At 43.7% G+C, this 13,418-nt stretch overlaps 1 protein-coding gene across 4 annotated transcripts in view; it reads left to right on the plus strand.

The window, feature by feature from the left end:
• The window catches only part of FGF13 (fibroblast growth factor 13), a 389,098-nt gene that overhangs the window by 48,349 nt on the left and 327,331 nt on the right, over positions 1-13,418 (plus strand). The window lies entirely within an intron of this gene.

Below are 13,418 nucleotides of genomic sequence, written 5' to 3' on the forward strand. Positions count from 1 at the left end.
GTAGTCTTGAAACATCTGGAGATCCGTAGGTTGAAGACCACTGCGGACTTTGTCATCATCCAGACCCCCCTTTAGTTTTCTACTCACCTCCCCTCGGTGTGAAGGAAGGGTGAGCTGGTCCGGGCCATCTATGCTGCAGGGACCGTCCGGTGGGGAGGGTTAGTCGTTACGGGCTGTCCATTTTCACCGGGAGGCCCTCTTCTCTTCTCTGGGCCGGCCCCGGCCTAGTGATGTTGCCTTGACGACGTTGCACAGGGACGTCTGTGCGCAGCAGACGTGCCTGCGCATGAACGTCCCTGTTGTCGTCGTCAAGGCAACGTCACTAGTCCGGGGCCGGCCCGGAGCGGAGAAGAGGGCCTCCCGGTGAAAATGGACAGCCCGTAATGACTAACCCTCCCCACCGGACGGTCCCTGCAGCATAGATGGCCCGGACCAGCTCACCCTTCCTTCCCACCGAGGGGAAGTGAGTCGAAAACTTAAGGCGGGGTCTGGATGATGACGAAGGCCGCAGTGGTCTTCAACCTGCGGACCTCCAGATGTTTCAAAACTACAACTCCCAGCATGCCCAGACAGCCGATGGCTGTCCGGGCATACTGGGTGTTGTAGTTTTGCAACATCTGGAGGTCTGCAAGTTGAAGACCACTGAGAAGGGATTGACAGGCGGAGAGTTCACCCGAGCATAAGCCGAGGGGGGCATTTTCAGCACGAAAAATCATGCTGAAAAACTCGGCCGAAAAACTTATACTCGAGTATATACGGTACATGATTTACAGGCCCGCTACCTCCTGCTTAGTGCGTGTGTTTACTAGTCACAGACTGCTAATTAACCCCTCATATGCAACACTTTCACTCCACAATCTAGGCTCTATAATGTTCAGAGATATTTTATGTTTCTTATACGGTACAAAACAAGTTTTATATGTGTAAACTCGACAAAAACACACCAGCACACCACAAATGTATGTGAACATTGAATATATGAATTCTTCTGAACTGCATTATTGCTATATTTAATATTGGGGGAGGTTTATCAAACCTTGTGCAGAAGACAGTGGAGCAGTTGTCCATAACAACAAAACAGATTCCAGCATCAATTTTCAGAGGCTTTCAAAAACAAATAAATAAATAAATACATTTTTGAAACCTTACTATGTGAACAGCCATATTGTCTGAAATAATGTTTACAGCATTTAGAGATATATATTACAGCAAGCCACATTGGCATAGGAACAGTAGACTAAAGGGGACCCTATTCACTTCCTTGGGTTTTCGAGGAATGCACTGTGAACTATGTATAGGTCATTGTGCAGAGAGAGGGAGATTCTGTTGTAAATGGTCTGATCCTGTCTTATCTATACAATGGTGTCAATTAAAACCGAAAGATTTCATAATTATTTTATCATATAGATCGTTTAATGGAATGGATTTGAAAAAACATCACCAAAAATGTTTAAATAATATGTTTAACATAAAAACTTGATTTAAACAATATGTGATTTTTTGATGAAATATTATCTTTTGCATCATAGATCTGAAATAACCCAGAATAAACAGTCCAAATACATTTTATAGAGGCCTCATATATATCAATGATTTTTTCCAATGCCAACTTTTGCCAATGGTTTTACTGTCCACCTTTCACTGTTCCCTTTTCCACATGAGAATGGCTATATATACACCGTATTTTTCGCCATATAAGACGCTCCGACATATAATACGCACCCAATTTTAAAGGAGGAAAATCTAGAAAAAAAAAATTCTGAACCAAATACAATGTAAAGTATAGGACAGTGATCTTCAACCTGCAGACCTCCAGATGTTGCAAAACTACAACTCCCGGCATGCCCGGACAGCCGTTTGCTGTCCGGGCATGCTAGGAGTTGTAGTTTTGCAACATCTGGAGGTCCGCAGGTTGAAGACCACTGGTATAGGAGGTAATACTCGCGTGTCCCCGCCACTCCGGACCCGTCACCGCTGCCCTGGATGTCGCTCTCCATCGCTGTCGCCGTGTCTCCGTCGCTCCGGAAAGCGTCTGCTGCCCAGTATCCTCGGTGTCCAATCGACGAATGACTGCTCCGTGCCGGGATCCCCTGCATGGCCGGCACTCTCCGTCGCCGCCATCACGTCGCTACGCACGCCGCTCCTATTGGATGACGGGACGGCGTGCGCGACGACATGATGACGACTAAGGAGAGTGCCGGCCATGCAGGGGATCCCGGCACGGAGCAGTCATTCGCCGATCGGACACCGAGGAGGCAGGTAAGGCCCCTTCACGGTGTCCTGTAAGCTGTTCGGGACGCCGCAATTTCACCGCGATGGTCCCGAACAGCCCAACTGAGCAGCCGGGTTAGTGTCACTTTCACTTCAGACGCGGTCAGTGATGTCCTGTATTAGCCGGAGGTCCCGGCCGTTGATGGCCGCAGGGACCGCCGCGATAGGACAGGGTTTTAATGTGTATTTGCCGTATAAGACGCACCAACTTTTCCCCCCCAGTTTTGGGGAAGAAAAACTGCGTCTTATACGGCGAAAAATCCAGTGTGTGTGTGTGTGTGTGTGTATATATATATATATATATATATATATATATATATATATATATATATATAATATTATTTTTTTTTTTTTTTTTGCTTTATTATCACTCGAGTGAATGTTACTTTTGATTCTCAAAGGTAACTGAAGTCATTTAAAGGGGTACTCTGGTGCTAGAACATTAAACACATTTGTAAATTACTTCTATTCAAAAATCTTAATCTTTCCAGTACTTATCAGCTACTGTATGCTTCACAGAAAGTTCTTTTCTTTTTAAATGTATTTTCTTCCTGACCACAGTGCTCTCTGCTGACACCTCTGTCTGTCTCAGGAACTGTCAAGAACAGGACAGGTTTGCTATGGGGATTTGCTCTTGCTCTGGACAGTTCCTGACATGGACAGAGGTGTCAGCAGAGAGCACTGTGGTCAGACAGAAAATACGTTTAAAAAGAAAAGAACTTCCTCTGGAGCATACAACAGCTGATAAGTACTGGAAGGATTAAGATTTTTTAATAGAAGTAATTTACAAATCTGTTTAACGTCCTGGCACCAGTCGCTTTAAAACAAAAAAATGTTTTTCATTGGAGTACCTCTGAGGGTAATTCCCACCTATGCAGATTTGATGCGCAGGATTTTCTGCTGCAGATTTCAATGTAAACGAAATGACTGAGCACAACTTCTAATCTGCAGTTACAAATCCTGCGCATCAAAACTGAGCAGGATCCTGTATGTGTGAACGTACCATTAAAGTAAATTGTTGTAAATTTCATAGCCACGTACCATGTTTTGATACCGATGCATATGCACCAAGTCAGGGCAATTTACAGCACTGCCATGCTTTGTTAGCATTTTTTTTTATTGTTGTATAAAGATCAGTAGGCAGGAAAGACTTAGACAAAGATAATTGGGAGAAATGACTCAACTAGAAACCAGCATTTGTCTTCCTTGTCATGATTCTCGATGCAGAGTGGTCATAGGCAAGTAGGAAGCCTATCGTTGTTTGTATGTTTAGCCCAGAGCATTCATGTTGTTGTCTAATGGATTCAGTTTATGATGGTATGAATGATAAAGCATAAAAAAAAGCAACGGTATAGTTTCAGCTCTGTGTTTTGGGAATTTGTTTTATTGTCTGACCTGAAACATAGTACTGGCTACAATAAACAAAATTTGCATCCGGGATTCTGAATTTCCCAATATTACAGTATCTAATATATAAAATGTATAGTTCCCTCCCAGGGCATTGATCCTTTGTGTTACAGAGATACCAGATGTCACAACTAGTGCTGAGTGCGAATATTCGAAATGCTAATTTTTACCGCGAATATCAGCACTTCTCGATTTCGCGAATATTTAGAATATAGTGATATATATTCATAATTACGAATATTCATTTTTTTATTTGTTTTTTTAATATGAATATTTATGAGAATATCGGCACTTCCAGAGGACACTGATTCCTCCCTTCTTTTAGGTGAAAGATACAATTGCGCATCACACTATGCAAATTACATTACAAATTTTCACATGGAAAAAAAAGAGAACAAACATTGCGAATATTCGAATTTCGGGAACATAGGACGAACATTCGTCCATATATTCGCAAAATATTGCGAATTCGCTCATCACTAGTCACAAGGTTATCATGAAAAATGAGCAATCTTATGTGCATTGGCTCAGCGAATGGCTACCTGGACATATTTGCCAGCATTTGAAAAGATAAGAATTTGAACATTTAAGCCCCATCCCAAAATGCCTCAACCTAACTAGGAAAACACCCAAATAGTCCACTTCTTTGTGGGTTTAATGAAAAATCCCACCCCTTTTGTGGCCCCTTTCCTGAGATAATCCCTATAAATTAGGACTGTTGACAAGTATGAAGTTCTCATCCCTCAACAATAATTTTAATACACTAAGAAACTCTTAAGAAACACAACTTGATATGCACAAACATAAAAAGGCACTTTAAAGGAAATCTGTCAAGATAAAAAAAAGTAACATAGTAGGCAGAGTAGATACACTGTTTCCTGTGAGTGTGACTTTTTAAGGGATACTCTGCTGCCGCAGCACTCGGTACATTTTGTTCCAAATGCTTGGAGCGGCCGGTGTGGGCCATGATGTCAAGGCCATGCCCCTTGTGATGTCACACCACGCCCCCTCCATGCAAAGTTTATAAGAGGGGTCATGACAGCCGTCACGATCCCACTGCCCACAATGAACGCTGGGTGCCGTGATCAGATATCATATCCTCTATTCTTTTGATATGGGGTAAGATATCTAGGGGGAGGAGTCCCCCTTTAAGAGTCATTGCTGCTGCTGCTAACACCCATCTGCCCATGATTGACAGATTCCTCCCTATCAGTGCACAGAGAGAAGATTATTTATCAGGGTTTCCTGGAGAGAAACACTATGTGTTCTGCTTTTACAAAAATTTGGTTGTTTTACCCTAAAATTGCGTTGTTCATAGCATCACATTTCTCAGCTTTCTGGCTACTTTTAGAACATGCCTCAATCTAATAGACTTTATCTACACTAGCAAGGGCAGGGATTTATTGTAAATTTTTTGCTCTGCTATTGTTTTCCTATCCTTTTACAGCTGACAAATGCTTTGGAAAACTTTGACTTTATATAGACATGTAAATCATCTCCATCCTCAGTGATGACCTCACTGTGCATTTTATGTTGATGATGGATTTGCCTTACATAGTCAGAAATGTAGCTTTTACGATTTAAAGGCTATCATAGCACTAAAAAAAAGGTTTAATTGTATGAATACACTGAGGAAATTCATAAATTCTGACTTTTCAGTAAGGAATCTGAATATGTAACAAAACATATCTAAAATCTGGCCTAATCTTATAATGTATCTATTAAGTAGCTTTCTTCTTGTTAAGAAAAATCTGTCTGTCTATCTACAAGTAGAGGAGGAGCAGCACATCAGAAGTGAGGGTCAGTGTAGGGTGCCAGCTATGCAAGGCTTCAGTCCACAAGCCTCTATTACATCCACAACATTCTTTATTACATTATTTTATTAGAAAAATGGGAAAGGGGGTGATTTAAACTTTTAATAGGGAAGGGGTTAATGAACTTTTATAATTTTTTTTTTTTTTTAAAGCTTCTGATTGCATACACTGTTCAATGCTATGCCATTGCCATAGCATTCATCAGTGTAACCTGCTCTCTGCTGCTCTAGCCTGCTGCGCAGGCATGGAGCAGTAGATCGCCAATCGGATGACGAGGAGGCAGGCGAGGACCCTCCCGTCGTCCAGTAAACTGATCGGGACATCAGCTCCACTGATCTGCCGGGATAGTTTCACTTTCAGTTTTGACGCTGCGATTTAAAGGGTTAATGCAGGGCATCGGCCCAATCGGCGGTGCCAGGCATTAGCTGTGAGCCCTGGCTGCCAGTAACAACTGGGACCCACGGGGTTTAACCCATTCTCCACTCATGAGAACAGTTTAAATCCCGTTTGCGGGATCAGGGTGTACAGGTATGCCCCCAGTTCTGAAGTACTCGGGAACAGGGGCACACTCGAACGCCCTGCGTCCTTATGGGGTTAATGTAGGGTGTTGGGTTATAAGTATTGTGTGTTACTAGTTTGTAGCCATTTTTTGTTTTTTGAAGGAAAAAAAAAGATTTTGTATGGGTGCCCCAAAGTATTTTTTTCCCTTGGTACCCCAAGGCTAAAAAGCTTGTAAAACACTAGCTTGGCACTTTGATAACTAATATTAAACGTGTCATGGAAGGAGCATCCCCAGGGGTCCACTTAATGTTAAAAAGAGAATAAATCCCTGTTTAAAGAGTGGTGGAGCCTTCAATTCATGTAAACTAAGGTGCAGTGGAGCAATGTAATGCATTCTATTTAGGGGACGTTCACATATAACCAGCCTTCAGTGTAGCTTCCATCTAGCGAGATACAAAGATGCTGAAAGTGAAATGATGACAAAACGCAAAGTTTCCTATGGGTTCAGCTTTGTGCCTGGTGGAACCAATTGTGATGCCAGCTGTTGTATAGAGGAACACCGCATGCAACATTTTACTGTCTGGCTTTGAACACTGGACAGATGTACAGAGCGCACAATTTTGCCCACAGTTTTGTCAAGCTTAGGCAAAAAAATATATATAAACTAGCTGAATCCTAGCGTTCAGTAAAAAAAATTGTAGGAACTAAATACAATAGATCAAAACATAATGCGCCATTGCATCTTCCTGTGCCAGCACCTTCAGACTAGAAGAACATGGTGGAAACATGCAAGATAGAAAACTGGTTAATTTTTTTACAAGCTTTTTTCAGTATTGTAATTGGTGCTAAGGACAAATCACTGGAATCCCCTGGACTTTTAATGTCCTCTGTAAATTACAACTGATCTGAGTGGATTGTATATGACATATCTCAGTTTGCTCAGCAGCAGAGCATTGCCTCTTGGCACACTATTAATCCCAGGACATAGCTCACCACGCATTGCATTGTCACTGACTCACCAACCATTGCCTGTAATGTGCTTACAAAACACTGCAATACTATTTTCAGTAAACAAGTTATACTTTTCTGTTAGCAGAAAAAAAAAAAAACATATATATATATATATATATATATATATATATATATATATATTGTGACACTCATGCAGGTTTGGAGGTGGAAGGCAGGTATATTTCTCCCAGGTTCCTTTCCTATGTGAGGTAACTCCAGAGCCTCTCACCTGCCAGGTGATTAAAGGGGTATTCCAGCCCTGAGACATCTTATCCCCTATCCAAAGGATAGGGGATAAGATCTCTCACCGCGGGGGTCCCGCTGCTGGGGACCCCCACAATCTTGTGCTCGCCACCCACCTGTTTGAGCTGCACGCTGTGGTGCCAGCTCACAAACAGCCGGGTGGCGACCACGGGGCCGGAGTATAGTGATGTCACGACTCTGCCCCCGTGTGACGTCACCCCAGCCCCCACTATGCAAGTCTATGGGAGGGGGCGTGATGGCCATCACGCCCCCTCCCATAGACTTGCATAGCGGGGGCGGGGGTGACATCACACGAGGCGGAGTCGTGACGTCACCATACTCCGGCCCCATGGTCGCCACCTGGCTGATTGTGAGCTGGCACCGCAGGGTCCCCAGCGGTGGTACCCCCACAGTGAGACATCTTATCCCCTGTCCTTTGGATAGGGGATAAGATGTCTCAGGGCCGGAGTATCCCTTTAAGGTGAATGAGAGGGCGGATAAAAAAGAGAAAGCAGGAGGTCAGATCTCTCTCTGGCTGAGGACACAGGCTCCTGTCTGTGGAGAGACTCATGTGAGTAAAGTATTTTTGTTAGCTGGCAGAGAGAAGCTCTCCAGCTGGTAGTGAGGGTCATCACTTGTATAGTTAGTGCCGGACAGGCAAGGTTTTTCTTTTGTTCCCCGATTGTTGTTTTTTATTTGGCTTGCAACCTTTCTAATAAACCTGACCAAGAGTCAGATTGCATGAACTTGCTGCTGTTTGCCTGATTTGGATAAAGATCCCTGACACTTCTTACTATATTTATATGTAGTTCTGAAAATAACATTATACCAATACATGCTAAAATGAAAGTTAGCAAATATGTGAATACGAATATGAGTAAACAGTGCTAAAAGAGGTTTGATTCCTGGTTATGAAGTAGTTAACACTACCATTCGGAAATACATTTTTGCTGCAAGCCTATGATGTTTGCTTTGCTTCTACCTCTGTGAACTAACTTAAGAATTGTTCTTCGTTTATTGACCATAGATACTGTAATTGTTCGATTTTAGAGTCCTACAATATGGAATGTTAGGGGAATTCTAAGGGCAGGTGGGGTTTTATGGTCTCTGTCGTATTGTTTGGACTTGTACTCTTTGTACGATAGTTTCATTACATTCTCATTTTTATGAAAGTATATAAGTAAGCAGATTGAAAATTGAAAATTTCCCCAAGGTAGCATGTATTTAATGACTCTTATACTATTTAAAGCCCGTTGCTAGGAGCTATCGTCTAGCTTGGCTGGTGATGTAAACTGTAATACTTTCTATTAATTAAAACCCCGTGCATGACATGTCTCCTGTTATGTTGCTCTTCACACCAGCATTGCAATGTACTGTACGGAAATAAGACGTGATAAGTGGGAAAGAATGCAAAGGACAGCAATGTTTTGAGTCTGATGTAAAATTGTTGACCAAATAATGGTGTCTAAGATTTAGCGATTGTTGCATACAGCAGCTAAATGTTCCTGATCCCTAACACATATTATTATTAATATTGTTTAAAGCAAGATAAAACACATTGGATACAGTACATGGAATATTATATACACAGGATGCAAAGGCAAAATCCTGTAAAAAAATAAAAATAAATAAAAACAAATCATTTATTTTTCCTGCTGTTTACCCTGCAGTCAAACTGACATGACTATGTGAGGGCTAATTTTTGTGAATGATCTGTAGTTTTTATCAGTACCAATTTGAGGTAGTTCAGACTTTTTGATCACTTTTTGATCACAGTCTTAAGAACTACTGATATAATGTGATGTATACAGTATGGTGACCATGTACCATCTAAGATCTCTTCTAAGCATATAAACGTTTCTATTTATTTATTTAGTGGAAACCAGAGATGAGCAAACCGAACCATTGGAAGTTCAGTTCAGCAGGACCTGCTGAAACAACATTAGCCACATGGCAGAAGTAAGGAGGAGGAAGAAATAGCTTTTTCAGTCAATCATGAGGCAGTATAGGGGTAATTATAAAAGCCTGTGCATATAGCTTTAGCAGCCATATTAAAGATAGCAGGTGTTAGGTGAAGATCTCTGTAAGGGACACAAAGACTTTTTTCACACTGTCATTAGGACACAGCAGTGTGGTGGTCATCAGGGGAGCACGGGAGAATAGTGAGATAAAAATTACTGCATATGCCATCTTTTTCTCCTTCTACAAAATAATGGTGCCCAATGGACCCCATTATAGTAAATGGGATCCATCGGCACCCATTATTGCCCGCAGTGCCCTGTCTGGATAACAGCCATTGAAGGCTGAAAAAAAGAGCCTAAGGGCAGTGTGAAAGTAGCCTAAGCAGTGACAACACTGGTAGGAGTAGAGAATGTTCAACAACTGTTCTGTCAGTGAAAGATCTATTTGCCTCTTTACAGGATCTGTGTACACTGCATGGTCTTGTGCAAAATGTGTTTACTTTGAGATTTAAATGTTCTCATTAGTAACAATCCTAAATTCTAATGTACATTGCAGCAAGAAGTATTCCTGGCACTGCTTTAGCTACCGGACTGGAATCCCCTTTTGTTCATTGCGGAGTAGTAGTAACTATCAGCTGTGGAGACTGCAGTAGCTATCCAGGTGGTGCTCTCCGGTACATAGAATAGCATTCCTTATAGCAAACAATTTAAAGAAAGGGCTGTGGCACTCACCAGTCCGATGGCTGTACAATCTTCTTCACTCTAGGTATGACATAAAACGCTGCAGTATATCACATGCAAGAGAGGAACTGGAACTAGGCAGACAGACAACCAAACAAACACTGTCAGTCTACCCCCCAGCACCTAGTTCCTCTCTCTTCTCCCATGCATGTGATGTACTGCAGCATTTTAGCTCATACCTTGTCTAAAGAAGATTGTACAGCCATCGGACTGGACATTGTTTGCAAAATTTTGCACAATGCCAATAAGATAGCAATGGAGTTTCTCTGAAAGTAATGGGAAAATGACAGAAGACTTGAATAAAGTTTTTGGAAGATTTTTTCTATTTTTGATCAGTCTGTTGCTGCTTTCAAGAACTATTAATGTTTCCGACCATAACGGCTTGCCTTAGCTATAAATAATCTCCCCCATTTTGGCTATTTTTCTGTATAAAGTCACCACCAAGTAAGAAATGCTGCTTGACTTCAGAAAAGATTTATGGCTGTTCAGGAGCCATAAGAATAAAATAAAAATCTGTGGACTGCATTATGCACGTTCGGCAACTCTGAATTAAGATTAAGGGCAAAGTGTTCTGAGGAATTCATCATTAACGAGGCAATAAAAGGAATTAGAAGACACCTTGGCTGAACTGAGCTGGCTTGAAACACTCTATTTTGCACAATCCAAAAGCCTAAAAGACAGTGCCGATGGATAAAGTATTTAGAAACCTTGTACTATTCTATTGTAAATGAAGTCCAAATGAGTGAAGTATATGATGCATAGGAGTTATGTTCAGAACATACTAATGCATTGTACAGACACATTCATATTCTCATGCAGGATTACAGTTTCTTCATCAGAACTGGATCATTATTCTTGTCTATAAGGAAATATTTATGTTTGGGTTACTCAAATGAGACTTTAGCCCTAAAGGGGTACTCTGGAAAAAAAGGTTATCTTGTAAAATATACATTGTCTGCTTAAACAAAAAAAACTTTATACTTACCTCCCTCACCCCCCCCCCCCCCCCTGTAGCCTCCATTATTACTGCTTCCAGTCTCTGCCACACTCTACTTCCTAAAACTGTAGTCAATACCTCAAATTGCCACTGGCCGCAGTGGTGTTCTGCCTCAGTCAGTCGTTACCTCAGCATTAGGCAGTAGAGCATGGCAAAGACTGAGAGCGGCAATAATGGAGGCTATGGGGAAAGCAAAGGAGAAAAGTACAGTTTCCAGCTGACAGCCTGGGCATATTTTTTGGCAGCCAACCCCTTTAAATATCTAAGGGTTAAGCAATTTGCACAAACTCATATAGGTCACTCTAGTGAGAATGGTTACCTTCAAGTACAAATAAATCACAGAACAATTGTTTATCCAACAACTTTTTCTCCCAAACCCCATATACATGGACATTTAATTCAGATCAAATTTGAATAATATCCTTAATGGGTTAAAAGTAAATGCTAAACAGCCTTGAAGCCACACATTTTTGGAGGCGTTACATGTTTCCTCTAGCTGCTAATTCGGTCAAATGAGTGGTAAAGCGTAATGTCCCTGTCTCTATTCTCTTGGTCATTCTGCATTGGTTCACTAAAAGGGTTACTGGTCAAGGTCCTCATTTAATCTTCATGACATCAACAAGGTTATGCACTAAAGATGGTGATTGCTGAACTAGATACAGTCTTCCAATTAGAAGTAAAGATTTAATATCTGTATTTTATGCTTTTAATATGCTTTTTAGATACTCACAGACATAGTGTTCAGCTTCAAGTCCACTTATGGATCTAATGTGTGCAGCACTTATTTTAGGACCAGACCTTGAGTTGACTGGTAGCTTTGAATTCCCTACTACAAGCTGTCACGATGCCGGCTGGCAGGAGGTGGATCCTCTGTGCCAGAGAGGGATAGCGAGGACCGTGCTAGTGGACCGGTTCTAAGACACTACTGGTTTTCACCAGAGCCCGCCGCAAAGCGGGATGGTCTTGCTGCGGCGGTAGTGACCAGGTCGTATCCACTAGCAACGGCTCACCTCTCTGGCTGCTGAAGATAGGCGAGGTACAAGGGAGTAGGCAGAAGCAAAGTCGGACGTAGCAGAAGGTCGGGGGCAGGCGGCAAGGTTCGTAGTCAGGGGAGATAGCAGAAGTTCTGGTACACAGGGTTTAAACACACAAAACGCTTTCACTAGGCACAAGGGCAACAAGATCCGGCAAGGAAGTGCAAGGGAGGAGGTTAGATATAGTCAGGGACCAGGTGGGAGCCAATTAAGCTAATTGGGCCAGGCACCAATCATTGGTGCACTGGCCCTTTAAGTCTCAGGGAGCTGGCGCGCGCGCGCCCTAGAGAGCGGAGCCGCGCGCGCCAGCACATGACAGCAGGGGACGGGAACGGGTAAGTGACCTGGGATGCGACTCGCGAGCGGGCGCGTCCCGCTGTGCGAATCGCATCCCCAACGGCCATGACAGAGCAGCGCTCCCGGTCAGCGGGACTGACCGGGGAGCTGCAGGGAGAAAGACGCCGTGAGCGCTCCGGGGAGGAGCGGGGACCCGGAGCGCTAGGCGTAACAGTACCCCCCCCTTAGGTCTCCCCTTCTCTTTATCGGGTAACTGCCTCCCCTGGGATGAGGACACCGGGAAAGGATGGAGGGATTCCTCAACGGCAGGCAGAACCGCAGGAGTAGGAATGGGGAGAGAGGGCAGAGGGCGAGACCTGGCACGGGGCAGTGTGACACCAGGACGAGGGCCATGAGGGGACACAGAAGCTTGCCTGATGGAACTGGGAGGGGGGGAGGGGCATTTCCTGTGGCAGGCAGAGTCCTTAATGACCTTAGGGGGACCGGATACAGGAGGAACCACAGGGTCACGGCAGGGAGTACTGGGAACCGGTTGAAGGCAGTCCTTGGAACAAGAGGGACCCCAACTCTTGATCTCCCCAGTGGACCAATCCAGGGTTGGGGAATGGTGTTGAAGCCAGGGTAGTCCAAGGAGAACTTCAGAAGAGCAATTAGGAAGGACAAAAAATATAATCTCCTCGTGATGAGGTCCGATGCACATTAGGAGGGGCTCCGTGCGGTAACGCACGGTGCAATCCAACCTGGCTCCGTTGACCGCGGAAATGTGGAGTGGCTTGACAAGACGGGTCACCGGAATGCGGAATTTATTCACAAAGGACTCCCGAATAAAATTCCCAGAAGCTCCAGAGTCCAGGCAGGCCACGGCTGAGAGGGGAGAGCTGGCTGAAGTGGAAATCCGAACAGGTACCGTGAGACGTGGAGAAGCCGACTTGGCATCAAGAGACGCCACACCCACGAGAGCTGAGTGCGAGCGTGCGTTTCCCAGACGTGGAGGACGGATTGGGCAATCCACCAAAAAATGTTCAGTACTGGCACAGTACAGACAAAGATTCTCTTCCTTACGGCGATTCCTCTCTTCCAGGGTCAGGCGAGACCGATCCACTTGCATGGCCTCCTCGGCGGGAGGCCTAGGCGCAGATTG

The sequence above is a fragment of the Hyla sarda genome, chromosome 9 (genome assembly GCF_029499605.1).
Source record: "Hyla sarda isolate aHylSar1 chromosome 9, aHylSar1.hap1, whole genome shotgun sequence".
NCBI classification, from domain to species: domain Eukaryota; kingdom Metazoa; phylum Chordata; class Amphibia; order Anura; family Hylidae; genus Hyla; species Hyla sarda.